Raw genomic sequence first — 17,302 nt, 5'->3', positions numbered from 1 at the left:
CCTTGAACAAGCTGGGGAGAGACGCCACGTCAGAAGATTTAATGTCACGCTGATGTTGCTCATCCGCGTGCACTCAGAAATGTTCAGTTCCTTGTATCCAACCACCTATTACACGTCCGTGTTTTTATGTTTCGACTCGGAGAGAATTTAATAAAAACGGCTAGTTTGGTGGACAAGTGTTCAGCTCCCTTGCTACGACTGATTCCCTCGAGGGAAGGGGCCCGTGGGCTTTGGTTGTCCGAAGCCCCTTGTTACGACTGATTCCCTCGAGGGAAGGGGCCCGTGGGCTTTGGTTGTCTGAAGCCCCTTGCTCTGGCATCTTTCTTCTCAGCTCTGTCTATCCACAGGACCTGAATTTAATCAAAGGTGGTGAGCAACAGTGGTTTCTGGTTCTCAAAGCTCAGGAAATGTATTTCATTTCCTTTGGAGGTAGATCAGTCTTACCAAAACAAGGGGTGGCTTTATGATCACCAGCCAAGCTCAGCAGTGGAATCTTAAACAAACAAGAACCTAATACGCTATGGGTCACACGGCCCACTTTTTAAAGAAGGCATTGCGGTTACAATTTTTTAAAAAGCAACTGGAAGTTTTATGGTCCTTTATTCAAAACAGTAGTTACATCACCATGTCCCCTATCTGCTATTTCTTGAAGACATTTATAAGACAGTGATGAAACAGGTGATCCAACTTCTCACACAGGAGATCAGATCACATGTAGACTTTGAGTGGCAAAATTGTAAAAAACCTTAGCGATGATCACAGATAGAGGCTACATAATTAAATCCCAGTTTCTGCTGGGATTGGTATTTAATAAGTCAACTAAAAAGTAATAATCATCGTTACTAAAACACTTTTTAGAATTACTTGTCCTTTTTTATAAAACAAATTCAAATAGACTCACTTGCCCCTCCTCCAAATTTTTTTAGTAGTGTATATCCTTTGGTTATTTTACTTATATTTCTTCACTTCCTTCCATAGAAACAAATTTCTTGTTTAAACACCTCCATTGTTAGTAGCGACCTTTATTTCACATGTTCCAACAGTCGTTGCTGTGTTTTTGCCATTCTGAAAAATAAACCCAGAATTCCAGGAAATCAGCAGAGAAGAGAAGCCCTTCCATGCATGCAGGTCGACCTCGTTGCAGGAGGGTCTGGTTCTATACTTACAAGCTCCCAAATTTCCCTCTTTTCTTTGTAAATCAAATGATATTTTGCATATAAAGAGGTTCAGTTCTGTTCAGTCGCTCAGTTGTGTCCGACTCCTTGTTGTAAAAACCTGTAGAGGATTCTTTGGAAGAGCAAATACTCTTTTTTTTTTTTTTTAATGTGGATTTAATGTTGTTGCTGTTGTTATTCAGTCGCTCAGTCGTGTCCAGCTCTTTGTGACCCCTTGGTCTGCAGCACGCCGGGCTCCCCTGTCCTTCACTATCTCCCAGAGTTTGCTCAGATTCATGTCCTTTGAGTCAGTGATGCCACCCAACCATCTCATCCTCTGTCACCTTCTTCTCCTCCCGCCCTCAGTCTTTCCCAACATCGGGGTCTTTTCCAATAAGTCAATTCTTCGAATCAGGTGGCCTAGGTTTTGGAGCTTCGGCTTTAGCATCACTGATTGGAAGAATATTCATTCTTCCAATGAATATTCAGGGTTGATCTCCTTTAGGATGGACTGGTTGGATCTCCATGCAGTCCAAGCGACTCTCAAGAGTCTTCTCCAGCACCACAGTTCAGAAGCATTCCAGGTGCTGAGCTTTCTTTGTGACCCAGTAAAGCCGCCTCTTCATTCGCCTGTGCGTGCCCTTCTGTGACGTTTCTCGTGCTCTCTGGGAAAGGAGGCACCCGTGCTGGGCTTGTCCTCCTCCGTTTCCATCATCAGATGCTTCCACCAGGCAACGGTATCTTTTACAGATGCTCTTCCAAGAGTATAGTGTCCAAACCCCAAACTCCAGACTTGTGTTCGAGGATTGGTCTGAAAATAAACCAAATATTTAAAATCCAGAGGAGCTGGGATGTGAATCTCCACAAATACAGCCACAGGTGTTGCTACCTCGGGGTGAAGCATCAAGCGTAAGGTGAAGTGGTCTCAGTTTCAATGCAGTGGGAATTCTACCCTGAGACTGCGTCCCCTGAGTGTCCCACCAAACTTCTGCCCGTATTCCGTGATTTCTGAAACAGACTATGCTATGCAAAGTCACTTCAGTCGTGTCTGACTCTGTGCGACCCCATAAACGGCAGCCCACCAGGCTCCCCCGTCCCTGGGATTCTCCAGGCAAGAACATTGGAGTGGGTTGCCATTTCCTTCTCCAATGCATGAAAGTGAAAAGTGAAAGTGAAGTCGCTCAGTCCTGTCCGACCCTCAGCGACCCCATGGACTGCAGGCTTCCAGGCTCCTCCATCCATGGGACTCTCCAGGCAAGAGTACTGGAGTGGGGTGCCATCGCCTTCTCCGCTGAAACAGACTAGAGGTTCTTACTGTCACACAGTAGGCGAACGTGGTTTCTGGACAGACGTTTCTGCAGCCCATCTTTTTTGTTCTCTGGTCCCGCTGCGTCTCCTTGATTTCCATCTGGGTTCCTTGTCCTGCTCTAGCCATCATCTCTGGGGAAGCGAGGGTGTGATTGCTGACTGCTCCACGAAGCTGCAGGACGGACAGTCCCTCCCTACACAAGCCCGGGGGCCTCATGGACTTTCAGACGTTGAGAAAGCGCCTGGTATTCTTACTCGATCTGCCAAGGTCAGACCGATTCTCCTTGTGTTCTCCAAGATAAATAACCGAGGCACGACAGGTAAGCAACCTGCTCCATAAATCAGGGCTCGTTGCTGATCAATACTCTTGTTGATGCAGAATCCAGACCATCAGAAAGAGAGGGGGCGTGGCTAACTGCGGTACAAAGATGATGGTGTCGGTGAGGAGGCCCCAGAGCCGTCTTGCCGTGAAGCTGGCAGGGAGGGCTTGGCCACATCCGCCTGTGGGTCTTCACAGAGCTGGCCGGACAGAAGCCTCGGGCATATACACTGCACTGAGGTACATTTTTGAGATTGTGATGATGTTTCTGAATCATCGAATTCTATGAGATTAAACAATTTTTAGTGTCTTATTAGAGTATTTAACAAATCCTTACAGCTTAATTACAATGCAGGAGACCCAGGTTCGATCCCTGGGTCGGGAAGGTCCCCTGGAGAAGGAAATGGCAATCCACTCCAGTACCATTGCCTGGAAAATCCCACGGACAAAGGAGCCTGGTAGGCTACAGTCCATGGGGTCGCAAAGAGTCGGTCACGACTGAGCGACGTCACTTTCACTTCCACTTTACAGCTTCATAGTTGGGGACCCTTGCAGCATTTAGGATGACTTTTTACTCAACACCAAACTTGTTGATGCAAAATTTAACAAGGATTCAAATGAGATTTTTTTTCACTACAGGAATTACATGAACATTCAAGTCTTAAGACTCTCAGGAGTTGTCTTTAATCCACAACTCTCCCCCACAAAAATAATTTATTTCTGAATTGAAGGAAGCTCAGTGACATTTTTGCACTTCAATCATGGTCCACTAACTGCATCTCAAGAACACGGATGCCCGCTGAGCCCGATGGCGCCTTAAGTGTGGCTGCGTTCTTTCACGTTTATGACTTGGGATGATCCTGGATAGATCAGTTATAATGATACCCAGAAAGTAGGTGCATTTATTTTGGAAACAAAATCAGTGACTCCAGATAGAACATTTACTAATTTTGACTGTCTCAAACAGAAACAAAAATTATGGGTCACCTTTAGGGTATTTTTATTGCAGCGAAACTGACCCATGAAATTGTTCGTTCAAATTACTTTATGTGTGCTGTAGAAGGGGCTTCCCAGGTGGTACTCGTGGTAAAGAACTCACCTGCCAATGCCGGAGACGTAAAAAGACACAGGTTCGATCCCTGGGTTGACAACATTCTCTGGAGGAGGGCACAGCAAATCACTCCAGTATTATTGCCTGGAGAATCCCACGGACACAGGAGCCTGGTGGTCTGCAGTCCATGGGGTCACAAAGAGCTGGATGCGACTGAGCGCAGCACAGCACGCAGTGCAGGGGACGGAATGAAAGGAGACTGTTTATGAACGAGGGCCTCATCTCAGGTTCAGAATCTCTGACAGCGATGATCTGGACACATTTCCCGGGCTGGAGGTGGGACGAGGATTCAGTAGGAGGCAGCTGGACCCCCGTGGGGCGTGGACACTGAGAAAGCTCAGAAGTCACTGCTAAGCCTCCTCTTTGCTATGGTTACAGAAAATAAGAGCCTATTTTGAGAATTACAGTAATTTGGGGGAAATGTTTAAGGTAAAGGGAAATAAATTGCCCTTCTAAAAAAAGAATCTTACAGCGAATCAGGAACCAATTTACAAACCATCATAGCAGCTAACACCCAAGAGAACTTCCTCCAGCAGCGCAGCTCCATCTAAGTAGACAGAGTCATCCCGTGGGCCGGAGTCCCGAGAGAAGGTTCGGGGAGGCTGAGCCGGGCTGCGAGGGGAGAGACGAGGAAGGCAGAGAGCTGAGAAATACAGGAGAGACGTAACCTGGGCAGAGGCTGAGAACGAGGGGGGCCCACTGACCTGAAAAGTCAGGTTTCTGGAGGAAGTTTGCAATGTAACACTGGAAATGGCAATTCTCCTAAAATCCATCTATCATTTTAATGAAAACCCAAGCAAACTCCCACCGGGGTATTTTGTGGGTCTTTACAAGCTGTTTCTAAGAAAAAAGAATTATGAAATATTAAAGGTCCAGGAATAGTCAACACATGCAGGGAGAGGGGCCCCGACTACCAGACACCAGTATTTATTATGAAGCTGATGAAAGGACACGACTCAGAGACTGACCGACATTGTGGGGAAGACAGTGTGGAAACTGGAAATCCACAGCTATAGGAGCTTAGGGTCCTCGTGGTTCAGAGAAAGAAGAGAGTCCCGAGCAGAGATTATTCAGGTGGAAAAACTAATGACCTTGGATCCCTAGTTTACAGGGTCTATAAAGCAATTCCAGGTGGGTTTAGGACACGTCTAGAGCAAATCCTTTAAGGCTTTCGTGCAACATACAGGTGTATTTCTTTCTTCCTATCCTGGGGGTAAGGAAGAAATTCTTATATAAGACTCAACAACAACAACAAAATATATTTGATTATATGAAAATTGGAAGGTCTGTTCATCTTAAAGCCACATCGAGAAAGAACACACAGACTACAAAGGAAGAAAATATTCTCTGTGCACTTGAACTGAGAATCAGTGTCAAGAATATATAAAGAACTAAAAGCAATAGTAAAATGATAACCCAGTAGGAAAAAAGTAGTGGCAAAGCTCTGCCAAGCATTTCAGAGCAGAGACAACACAACATTCATCGAGGACATTGAGAGGTCGCCGCCCTCATTAGTGGTCAGAGAACCACACACCACAGTGTCTGATTCATGGGTGGGTGGAGGGGCAGGGGAGGGACTGCTCGAGAATTTTTGTGAGTTGCATGAGTTCCAGGTTCTCAGCTGCTGCAGTTTAGAGACTAAACTCTAGTAAGGAGTGACTTAAAAACTTGAAACATAAAGAACACAGGCAACAAAATCGGAACCAAACATTCCTCCTCAGACACACACACACACACACACACACACACATCCTGCTAACGCTGTTGGATGAACACATCAGGAGAACCACAGACAAGACTCAGGACAGCCTTGCCTGTAGCTGGGCAGCTGGGGTGGAGAGCAGAGGGGTGGGGATGGGGGAACACAGATGTGAGCTGCAGTGTGGCAGTCCTCTGCTCCAGTCGTATATGTCTTGGGTGTTAATCAAATAACTAACACCAAATGAATAAATAAAATACAAGACGGCTGGAGAGACAAGCGTGAACGGAAGGCAGGAAAATGTCATGACTCAGGGGGAACGGTTAGTTCCATTGTATGAACTTGAATTCTGCTTAAAAACACACCAAAGAAACAAAAACACATTGATGCCAGAATTGACAGCACGTGAAGACGTCTGCTGGCTCTCGGCAGGGTCTTGGGGAGCCAGTTCCAAGCTGGAGGCATCCAGGAACCCTGCTGGGAGATGCTGGGAGAAGCAGAGGCAAAGGCGTTTTGTATGAGCCCGGCCTGCCGTCCATCCAAGGCAAGTCACCACCCTGATCCAGTAAGGCTGATGCCCCTATGAAAGTGGATGTCTGGACGCAGGGGGAGGACGGTGAGAAGACCCTGGGCTCTTGGACTCCAGGCCTGCAGGCTGGGAGAAGAGACATTTCAGTGTTTGAGCCCCTCCCATCCGTAGCATTTTGTCAGGCAGCAGCAGCATCCTGAGCTGACTTACACGGTCACACCTCGTGACGTCACCACAGGGGCGGGGCCTTACAGCTGGTAGTGTGAGCTCCCTGCCACCGCCCCCTGGTGACTGAAGGTGGAAGTTACCTCTTTTCAGGGATGTCAGCCCTGCGGTTTGCAGGCTGGGCCCCAGGCCACGCTGGGGCTAAGTGTCACATGGGGATCTGAGCCGGGTCTGCACCTCCAGGTCCCAGCTGGCTTCGCTCCGACAGTCTGGGGTTGTTTCCTGAGACCGGCGGGGAAGTGCTGGTGCCTGTGGGGGCAGGGGGAGGGCAGTGGGGGAGGGACGCAGAGGCAAGGCTGAGGTTCTCCTCCAGGCCCTGGTGGTCTCTCTCAGCCCAGCCACGGCTTCTGGACCCTCTGGATCCCAATTCAGAGTCCACTGCTGGTGGTCTCTGCCCCTCTCCCCCACGGCTCATCCTGGGAACCCTGTTCAGATGGACCCAAACTTCCAGGGACGGTCAGGGCCAGCTGGACCTCCGACTGTTCCCTCGGGCGGGTGAGCACAGCCTGTGACCTGTGACCTGTGACCGTAGGAGCTTCCTCCCACACCGGGAAGCCCGCCTTGCTTTCCGCAGTGGAAGTTTATCTCTCCAGACCTTCTCTCTCAAGCTCGAGTCTCCAGACTACAATCCCCATCTCCAGGAGGGTGAGTTAATTTAGCCTGACGCTCTCTTTTTACCTTCCTTTTTTGGTTGGCTAACTTTTTCAACTAGGTCACTGCCTCAGAAGTCATCGGGCGGATCAAATGCAGCAAAAGCCAGCAATTAGTCAGGAGCTTAACCACTGTCCTGTGAATTGTGCTAAAAATCCATTGCTTCCTTCACTGTTTTGAAGACTCTGTGTTGCTGACAATGATGTGCTCGTTGTCATCCAAGCCTGTGCTGAAAGTATATCTGAAAAAAGGTTTTCGTTTGTACTAGCTTTGTTTATATAGCCCAGACGCTAAATAAAACTTTAGACTTGAAAGATCTACGTTTTTCAGTGACTTGCATATCGTGTTCTGGAATATCTTTGAATTGGCTCCAACCACCTTTCTGTGGACTTTGTAACTTAGCCGTGTTTGTTCATGGAATTCTTCTCTTAACTAAATTCCCCAAACCCTGGCCCTCCTCTCAAAACTGCATTTTTCCTCCTTTTGGGGCTTTAAAACACGCATCATAGCTCTGAACAGATTTTCCCTAATACCTGTAAGAACTGCTATTTTCGCAGCAGGAGGAGCCTGGACTTGGCTTCACACTCCAGCAGAGCAGGCTCCATTCCTTTCTGCCTGCTGGGCCACCTCCTCCCTGGCCTCACCCTCTGCCTTTGAACTCCAGACGTCCTTCTGCGGCTTGGCCTCCCCGGCTGAGCCTGGGCTTCCGGTCAGGGAAGTGCAGAGCCGCACCCTTTGTGTATTTACTGCAATTCTGGTTACAAGCACAAAGAGCTAGGAAAGCCTCGGCTCCGAGCCTGAGCCACGTCTTTGTACTTTGCTGGGTCTCGAATCCCTGTTACTTAGAACGGCAAGCATTTTGCTGTGAGGAACCAGCCTTCCCCTATTTAACGAGCAACGAGATGCTTCCCGGGTGGGTCAGGTGTTAAAGAATCTGCCTGCAGTGCGAGAGACCTGGGCTCGATCCCTGGGTCACGAAGATCCCCTGTAGAAGGGAATGGCCACCCACTGCAGTATTCTCGCCTGGAGAATCCCATGGACAGAGGAGCTTGGAGGGCTATGATCCATGGGGTCACAAACAGCTGGACACACGACATGAAAATAGGAATTTCTGACCTTTGCTAACATTGAACAGATGGTGCGTTCCAAAGTGAGATGACTGGGTACAGAGAAGGATGAACAAGAAAGGCAGCCAGGGGTCAGGAGTGGGGCGCCCTCCTCCTTGGGGGGAGGGTGCATCCCCTCCAGCTTCGTCCAAGGACAGCCTTAGGGAGGACCACGTATTCCTTGACAGGTCACTGGGCCTCGTGTCTGATCCCATCTGGGAACTTAGGACGAGGCCAGGCAGGGCAGCAAACCTGAATGGGGGTGAAGTCACGGTTCTCGGGACAGCAGCCTTCCTGGGGCCAGCTGAGCTTTTGAGGTGCAGACTCCGGGACGCTGGGTGTGTGCTCGTGTGTCGTGCATGCCCGCGTGCAAGTGCACGCTCACATGTGTCAGTGAGGAGGGCACAGGGGTGGGAGATAGGCTCGTGGACAGGACACGGCCGCGTGACTGTGGGCCTTCCCAGCTCCCATCCAGCGTGACTGCTACAGGGGCCCCGGGGCAGCCACAGAAGTGACCACCGTGGCGTCTTGCCACACAGTCACACCCCCCACGTCTCTGGAGGCCAGAAGTCTGAAGCCAGGGGGTGAGCAGGGCCGAGCTCCCTCCAGAGGCCCTGTGGAGGAGCCCTCTGCCTCTTGCAGGCCCTGGCGGTGGCCGCAGTCCCCGACCCAGGACGCACCCCACCCATCCCTGTCTGCATCTCCACACACTATCTTCCCTGTGCCCCTGTGGCTTGAACTCTCCTCTCCTTTTTTTTTTTTTTAACAGCCACCAGCTGCTGGATTAAGAGCCCACCCAAATCCAGGACTTCCTCTCGACATCCCTAACTTAGTGACCTCAGTGAGGGCGCCATCTCCAACTGAGGTCAGAGTCACAGGTACTGGGAGTTAAGACCTGGGCACATCTTTGGGGGAGCACGAGCCGACCTGCCGCGAATGCCTGGGGCTGAGCAAGAGGGGCGGACGAGGTCCCGGTAACTCAGGGTGGGGAACTGCCAGAGTCCGTGTGTCGCAGTGCTCAGCGCTCTGACAGCGAATCCCGTTAGTGGGCTCACAGTGGGCCCCAGGACCTGGGGGTGAGGAGGGGCCTACAGCAGCAGGTGGGGGAGGACCGAACACGGGACCCTTGGGACGCGGCCACTCCCGTGGACGCAGGGCCGCAGCTGGAGTCCCGGGGCGCCGTGTTGTGCCTCCCGTGGCGGGGCCCCCCGTTCTTCCTGACTGTCTGCATCTCCACCCCTTCCTCCTAGCGCCGGCTCCCTGCTCCTGGCAGGGACTCCGCTGGGGATTCCAGTCTGAGGAAGTCACCTGGTTTTCAGGGGAAGATACACTTTGTATTCTAAACCTCAGCAGCGGCCGGACCTCACTCGGGACACCCTGGTCCTGCAGGAGCACGTGCTGCCGAGATGCCATCAGGGGCCCTGCCCTGGGACCGTGCGCCTTCTGCTGCCACCGTGCAGGGCGTGGAGGGCTGTTCTCAAGGGGAGGGTCTGGAACGCTGCCCTTGGCCGTGTGCTCATCCGCGTCTTCTCCTTCGGTCGTCCTCAGAGCAGGACACGACTGGATTCAACACGCCGCGTCTCTGTCGGCTGCCAGGGCTCTGGGGGTGTGGAGGGTGAGCACTCACGCCCAGGGTAGAAGGCACTCGCAGCGCCAGATGGGCTCTGGGCCAAGTGCCCGCTTCTGCTCTGATCCCCCCTTCTCCAGGTCGGATGACGAGACACCAGTCCTCAGTGGGCCGGCCTTCCGGCAGGCTTGGTCACAAGAGAGTCACGGGTCTGCCAGGTTTCGCTGGCTTCGGGTCTCACAGAGTGCGGTCTCCTTTTCCTGCAGACACGCCAGGGCTCTCTGTCCCCACTGCTGTCGTCTGGGGGTGGCAGTGACCCATCTGTGGGGCTGGGTCTGTGCTTTTCCCAAAGTGCTTTCCCACAGAGTTCCCCAAATAACCCTCGACTGCCCTGTGAGTGCGTTAGAGCTCCTAGTGTGTTTACTTCAGTATGTAGATGTTAGAGTTCCATCCCTGGGAAGATCCCCTGGAGTAGGAAATGGCAACCCACTCCAGTGTTCTTGCCTGGAGGAGCCCGTGGATGGAGGAGCCTGGCAGGGTACGGACGCGATTGAAGCAACTTTGCACAGATGTTAGAAACTTGCTTAAATTTCCCTAGATTTCCACAGAAGTCATTCTGTTGGTCCCAGAAGCTGGGTGGATTTATTTCTGAAAAACCGGTGAATTCCTGTAACGTGAGACCTTTGTACATTTCGTTTCCTTACCGGCAGTCGTAGGAGGGGAGGAAGGCACGCTGTCGCGTGGTCACGTGACGTAACCTCAGAGGAAGTGGCTCCTCCCCTGCGCAGGCTGGTGTGGGGAGCGTTTCCTGCCCCTGCGGCAGTGCCGTGAGCCACGCAGGCTGTGGTGTTATCAGCCCCGGTTCTATTAGCTGCGCCTCTAATAGAACTCAGGGAGAGAGGCGATTTGGGTTCCCATCTGTGCTGTGAAGTTAGCAGCTCTCGCGGCCATGTGTTACACTATGCTCTTTTCTCCTGTGAATATATGTTCACAGATACATGTGTATGTGTGTGCATGTGTATCTACACGAACACACACATTTTCTTTCCTCAGCTTTACCACTTTCTGCTCTTTTCTTATAAAAGTTGCAATCGCTTACTGATAACGAGTCCTTTCTCTGTGAGATCTGTTCTGCGTGCTGTGTGCTTAACACGCACGCCGTCAGAACCAGTCATTTCTTTTACGCGTGATTCCACTGATCACAGCTAGGGCTGCAGGCTGCCCAAGAACATCGCAAAGTTTCCCAAGATGATAAAGCTCAGGCAGTCGAATGACCAGCCAGGGACTCCTTTCCTTGGCCCTTGCAGGGCTGGCTTCAGTTCTACACAGCCCTGCGTTCCAAGGCGTGTGCTGTGACCTCGCCTGGGTATCACGCTGACCCACAGATCCAGCTTTCCCCAGAGACCTCCTACCTCTTTCCACGTCCCGCTCCCCCCGACCCCCGGCCTACCTCCTTCTCGGCAAAGTGCTGCTCTGCACGAGGACCCACGTGCCATCCCCGTGGGGGTCTCAGGGCAGGTGTGCTTGGCCTGGAACCACCAGGCCCTTCTGTTGAGATCTGGATGCCGCAGGAGGGTGTTGACTTGGAAACTCTTCTCTTAAGGCCAATCTGGTTTTTTCGTGCCTGACGATCACCGGGCCGGCTTCTCCTGCACCGGCTCAGGGATCATCATCAACAGAGCAGGGTTGGAGCGCACTCCTGGATTGCTGAGATTCTAGGAAAATGCGGGATTTGCCCATGCAATGCAATTAGTAATTCCACAGAATGATGAAAGCTGCATGAGGAAAAAGAGAACCACCAATAATTATGGTCCGAGCTGTAATCTTCAAAGATGTTGAATGGAAGCTGAAGGAAAATATCTAAGACAGCGTGTGCAGAGCAGTGAATCACAGCTGGTAGTTGGGGAAATCGTGGTAAAATATTTAAAACCAAAAGTCCCCGGGGAGCCTGTGGTCATCTAAGACACTTTGTTAAAAGCCAGTGGAAGCAACACAATACATCTAAGTACCACGTGAAGGTCCAGCTAATTTTTTTATAGGTGTGTGCCACAGAGAAGGAAACCGAACAAAATCTACCCTCAGGTTGTACAGGAGGAAAATTCGCAGAGCTTTTTTCTTCAAACACGTGCCAGCACTTCTCACGTTCCAGGCTCTGTGCTGGCTGCTGGCATTAAGTCCATCCTCCGAGCCAGCCATGGTCTCTGCACCTGTGAGTCCTGGATCCCACGGAGAAGATTCACCAGAAACACACGTGGAGAGGAACCCACACCATGGAGGAGGTGGCACGCTGCTGAGAGGTGGAGAAGAGGGTCGTTGCGGATGGGGGGATGGTGGAGGGGAGGGCAAGAGTGAGCAGATTCCTGAGCTCTGGAGTGAGCCCAAAGTGAAGAGAAGCTGGTTTTCTGGATACAGACAGAATGCGGGGTTTACGTTCACGACGGGAGAGGTGCGCTGTCAGAGCCTGACTGACACAGACAGCGTAAGACAGCCACGTGGCTCCTGGCCCTCGGGAGACACCCCACGGACTGAAGAGCTGAATCCTTGAACAGGGTCAGGAAGGACTAAGAAGAACTCGTTAGCAATAGATTTATGACGACCTACCGATGATGCTGGAGAGAGCCTGGCAGCTCAGGCCCAGCTCCTGAGGTCAGGGTCACGGGCCCCAAGCTTGTCCTCCCCTGTGGGGCCTTAAGAGCAGGGCTCTTGGCCTCGAAGGGGGACTTGACTCTCTGCGGAGCTGGGTCTGCCTGCGGCCCTGTAGGACGGGACATGGCTGCCCTCCCGCCTGGCGAGATCCAGCACTGCCCTCTGCCTCACCATCTGGTCAAGAACTCCCAACCACTCCACAGGCATCATGCTGCCTCAGGCAAGAGCGTGGGGCTGGTTTCAGGATCCGGTGTCCTTTGAGTGCCCGGAGGTGAGGCGATAGCTGGAAAGAGCAGAGTCTGGAAGAAGAATCCCAGCAATACTTTTGCAGGACAGATACTAACGGAGTTTACTCTGTGCTAGGCTGGGTGTGTAATTGTTTCCAGGCCCAAGACCATCCTCCTGCTGATCACACAACAGGCCGGTCAACAAAGACACAGGCGGTCGAGGCGAGAAATAGCAACTTCATTCGGAAAGCCAGCAGAGCAGACTGAGAAGATGGTGGACCTGTGTCCTGAAGATCCACCCTGCCTCTTTTATACTAAAAGAAGAGGGAGTTAAGTCCTGGTTCTGGGCAGCCCCTGGAGGGAATGTGTTATTAATAATTTCTTCTTCCTTCAGCTATTCACAGGTGGGCTGGTCAGGAAATTTCCTGTGAGCTAAATAAAGATATTTTACTTCAACACCCAGGTATTGGAAGCAAGGTTCCCAGAGATGGGCCATTATGTAAAAGTTAAGCTTATAGACAGCATCTGTTGAGTGTTCCCTGATGGCTCAGTGGCAAAGACTCTGACTTCAGTGCAGGAGATGCAGGAGACACTGGTTCAGTCCCTGGGTCAGGAAGATCCCCTGGAGAAGGAAATGACAACCCACTCCAGTACTCTTGCCTGGGAAATCCCATGGCCAGAGGACCCTGGAAGGCTGCAGTCCATAGTACCACAGAGTCGGACACGACTGAAGGGACTTAGCCCGAGGATGGTGTGGAGCCTCCTGCAGGCTTGAGCTGGGGTGCGTGCGGGACATGATTTCTTTGTCCTTCTGTCGACATGAGGTGCAGGGATTGTTGACAGAACGCAAGCCCTTTCCCCCCAGTGAAAATCCATCTTTCAGATTATAACAATTTTCTACCTGGTAACAAAAACGTCCACGTGCCTCAAAACACGTAATGTGTATGTTTCCTGAGCTGTTGCTTTTGTTTTTAGTCGCTCCTTCGTGTCCAACTCCTTTCGACCCACAGACTGCAGCCCGCCAGGCTCCTCTGTCCATGGGAGCTCCCAGGCAGGGATCCTGCAGTGGGTTGCCACTTCCTCCGCCAGGCGCCTGCATTAGAGGGGTGCAGAATGACTCCCCCAGCCCTTTTCTCTGACTCACTTCGTGGAGCAGACAGCCTGGTCCTCTCCTCCCCGGGGCTCAGTCAGCTATTGTTTCCCTGTCCTGAAAACACTCCCACCCCAGGCGCCGAGGGTTCCAGGCCAGGCAGGAAATAATTCATTGTCTGGTGCCTCAAAGCCACAATAATCCAAAACATGACTTGCTTTTCAATACCGACTCCGCGCCTGTCAGGAGTCGCTGTGCGTTTGGGCGCAGAGGCTGTCGGGAGGGAAGGCGGCGATGCAGGCGGGATCCTGCGTCAGGAGGTGGAGTGACGACGCAGGAAACGTGCAAGGGGCCTTCTGTCCCCCGGGGGGGTGGGGTGGGGGGCAGGGCTGGCAGACACAGCGGCACAGTGGTTTCTGTCTGAGCGTCAGCTCTTAAACCCTCCACGAGGCACCCGGTGGATGCCCAGCTTCTTACCTTGCTCAACACGTATTTCCCATTTGTGTTTGTACAGCGCATATGCTTAGCTGCTGGTGGGACCCCATGACTGCATGCCATGTTTTTTTTTCCATTTATCTCACAGGCAGATTTCATGTTTTTGAAGGACTCTGCTTCCCTGTCAATTTTAACGATGTTATTGCTTCAGTCCACCGTAGCTGGTGAATCTGCAATGACTCAGGGGTTAAAACTAAGCTCATCATCCAGGGAGCGTTCAGTAACGGGGAAGGGTGCAGCATCCTTGACCTTGAAGGCGGTCCATCAGCTGCCGCCCCGCCCTCCCGGGGGGATGGAGCTGCTTCCCCCCACCCCCTCCCAGACAGGAGTGCCTCCCGATTCCACTGTCTAATCTGCCTTTTCTTACATCAGATTCACCTCCCTTGGTACCTTGTTTTCCTCTGGCTTTCCGTTGCCTAGGATACCAAATAGGGCCGTGGCAGGGGCTGAGTGAGGGCGGGGGGCTGCGTGTTCTCCGGGGCTCGCCAGGTGGAAGGGGGGGGCTGCCTCTTTATCCGACAAGAATTTCTGCAGCCGCCGGCAGCCTCATTAGGGCTTTCCCATGCCACCTCACAGAGGACGGCAGGCGCAGACAGAAGTGAGATGCTAACCCGCTCTACCCTTTGTCCAGGCCCGGCGGACCTTCTGGCTGAAGCATGCATAATTCAGAGCAGCTGGTTCAGTGCATGGTGCTCCCCTTAAAGAAAGGGTGGCCCTGGGGAGGAGGGGTCGAGGGACAGAGGCTGGTCTAATTAGGAAGACCCAGTTGGGCTTAATATTTACGTAAGGCAGAGCTAAAAATTTCTCAGGTTGTTGAGAAAGGGAGAATAACCTCTCAGAGCAGCAAGATAAGTGGAAGGGAAGCGCTTTTTAGTTTTCACGGCATTTCGCCTCTGAAACAGTCTTTGGCGGGTATGGTCAGAACACAGACTTTGATGCACACGTGGGCTAAGGCTGCCTCTTTTAGAAAGATTTCTGAAATCATCAGCGCTTTTTCCCGGGACCTGGTCAGGTCGCATTATCTCATGGGATTCACAGGACCGTTTCGTCCCTGTTTTCCTGCAAGCAGACCAGGCTGATGGAGCTGTGGTCACGGCCTCCCGATCCTGCAGACCCTGCCAGGGACCCAGGCAGGCGTGCCCCTCGGTCCTGCTTCAAGCCACTCGCCCGTCAGCTGGCCCTGGGGACGCCCACCAGAGCAAGCCAGAGGCCCGGCCGGCCTTGTCACCAGTTTCCTGCTCATGACCTTCAACCTCCGTAATTCAAAGAACCGTGCAGGAAAAGGGAAATAAGAAAAAGAATTCTGGTCCAAAATTCTGTAGTAATTCTAGTGTCCTGCAACGGCAAGGATGTGTGTGTTTTCCATCTCGAGAATTCAGTGGAAGGTGGGGCTTCTCTGCTGGTCCTGTGGGTAGGAATCCACCTTGCAACGCAGGGGATTCGAGTTCAATTCCTGGTCGGGGAACTAGGACCCCACATGGCCAGGTGCAACTAAGCCCAAATGCCCCAGCTCCTGAGCCTGTGCTCTCTGGAGCCAGTCCACAGCAAAAGCTGAGCCCCGGAGCCGCAGCTGGAGAAAGAAGCCTGCCTGCCACAGCGAAGAGCCCGCCCTCAGCAGCAAAAGATCTGGCGTGCGGCAAGGGAGGGCCCGAAGGCCGCAACCAAGACCCAGGCCGCCAGATAGACACATGAAGTTGTACAAGCCGCATTCCATCCAGAGAAAAAGGATGCAGCAGAAGGTGACTTTGCTCCTAGAACAGGGTGTCCCCAATTCTGATTCTTCTAGTCGTTCTTAAAACCCTCGACCCTCAGAGTCACCTGTGACTCCTGACTGCGCGGTGGGGTCTCGCCCTGCGATGGGGCCTGAGGGGGTGCTGGAGGTCAGGTACACCTGCACACGCGTGCACACACGCACACAAGCACACACACACAAGTACACACACACACAAGCACACACACACAAGTACACACACACACACAAGTACATACACACAAATATATACATGCAAACACAAATATACACAAAAAACACATACACACACAAGTACACACACAAATATATACACACACACACAAGTACACACACACACAAATACACACACACACAAGTACACACACAAATATATACATACAAATATATACATGCAAACACAAATATACACAAAAAATACACACACACACAAGTACACACACACAAGTACACACACAAATATATACATACAAATATATACATGCAAACACAAATATACACAAAAAATACACACACACACAAGTACACACACACAAATATACACATACAAACACAAATATACACAAAAAACACATACACACAAACACACACAGAAACATGCACACACACATACATACACGTGTGCTTTTTGTGTGGGGTGTGGGGTGTGGATTTCATCAAACCTATGGGTCAGTTGGGAGGAATTATTAACTCATTCAACCCGTGAACACTGTCTGTTTCTATCTCTTCGTTTGTTGAAATCATCTATTGTCTCTTTCAGCTATGTACTGTATTTTCATTTTTTTAGGTCTTGCACTTATTTTGTTAAAGTTCTCCTTAAGCATGTTTTTTGTGCTTTTGTGCAAGACTTTTTTTAAATTTTTTTCCAATTTTTACATTGCTAATGTATGTAAATATAATGGACTTCTGTTGGTATTGTTGGTGTCCTACAATTTTGTTCAATTACTCCATACCTCTGGAAGGTTTCTGCGGCAATTCCTTACAATTTTCTATGTACTTAGTCATGTCATTTGCAAATAAAGGCAGATTTTAGGCTGCCTTACCAGTGTGTGTAAGTTGTATTTCCATTCTTGGCTTAGCTCACTGCCTCGTGCAGCCTTGAACAGAACTGGGAGGGACACATATTCTGCCTGGTTCACAGTCTTAGGGAGAAAAGCGTCTTCATGGTGACCCTCAGGGAAGGCCACTGGTCACCCCGCCCTGTGACACTGCCCCCTCCAGGCCCGGCGCAACTCCACGCCCTCATCTGGGCCCGTGTGCAGGGCCTGGGGCTGCAAACACCACACCGCGCTCGCAGCTGGGGGGACCCCCCACACAGGTGGAGCTGGAGACAACAGGCACGCTCTATCTCAGTTGCGTCTACATGAGCTTCCATCCTGGAGACAAAGCCACGGTGAGGTGGCTGAGCAGGGCTGTGGGATGCCT

At 51.4% G+C, this 17,302-nt stretch overlaps 1 long non-coding RNA gene across 2 annotated transcripts; it reads left to right on the top strand.

Annotated features, from left to right (window-relative positions):
* The first annotated feature begins 5,590 nt into the window (after positions 1 to 5,590).
* On the top strand, positions 5,591 to 16,919 carry LOC147366495 (uncharacterized). Of its 2 annotated transcripts, none has more exons than XR_015132505.1 (3): positions 5,591 to 6,990; positions 8,872 to 8,980; positions 15,197 to 16,919. It is a non-coding gene; the product is annotated as an uncharacterized LOC147366495 (long non-coding RNA). The 2 variants fall into 2 exon arrangements; XR_015132504.1 differs by having other exon boundaries at positions 5,592 to 6,990; positions 9,353 to 16,919.
* The last annotated feature ends 383 nt before the right edge of the window (positions 16,920 to 17,302 follow it).

The sequence above is a fragment of the Bos grunniens genome, chromosome 9, assembly GCF_055505025.1.
Source record: "Bos grunniens cultivar Pamir isolate PY7600 chromosome 9, Bosgru_T2T1.0, whole genome shotgun sequence".
NCBI classification, from domain to species: Eukaryota; Metazoa; Chordata; class Mammalia; order Artiodactyla; family Bovidae; genus Bos; species Bos grunniens.
This window is presented reverse-complemented; position numbering and strand designations above follow the sequence as displayed.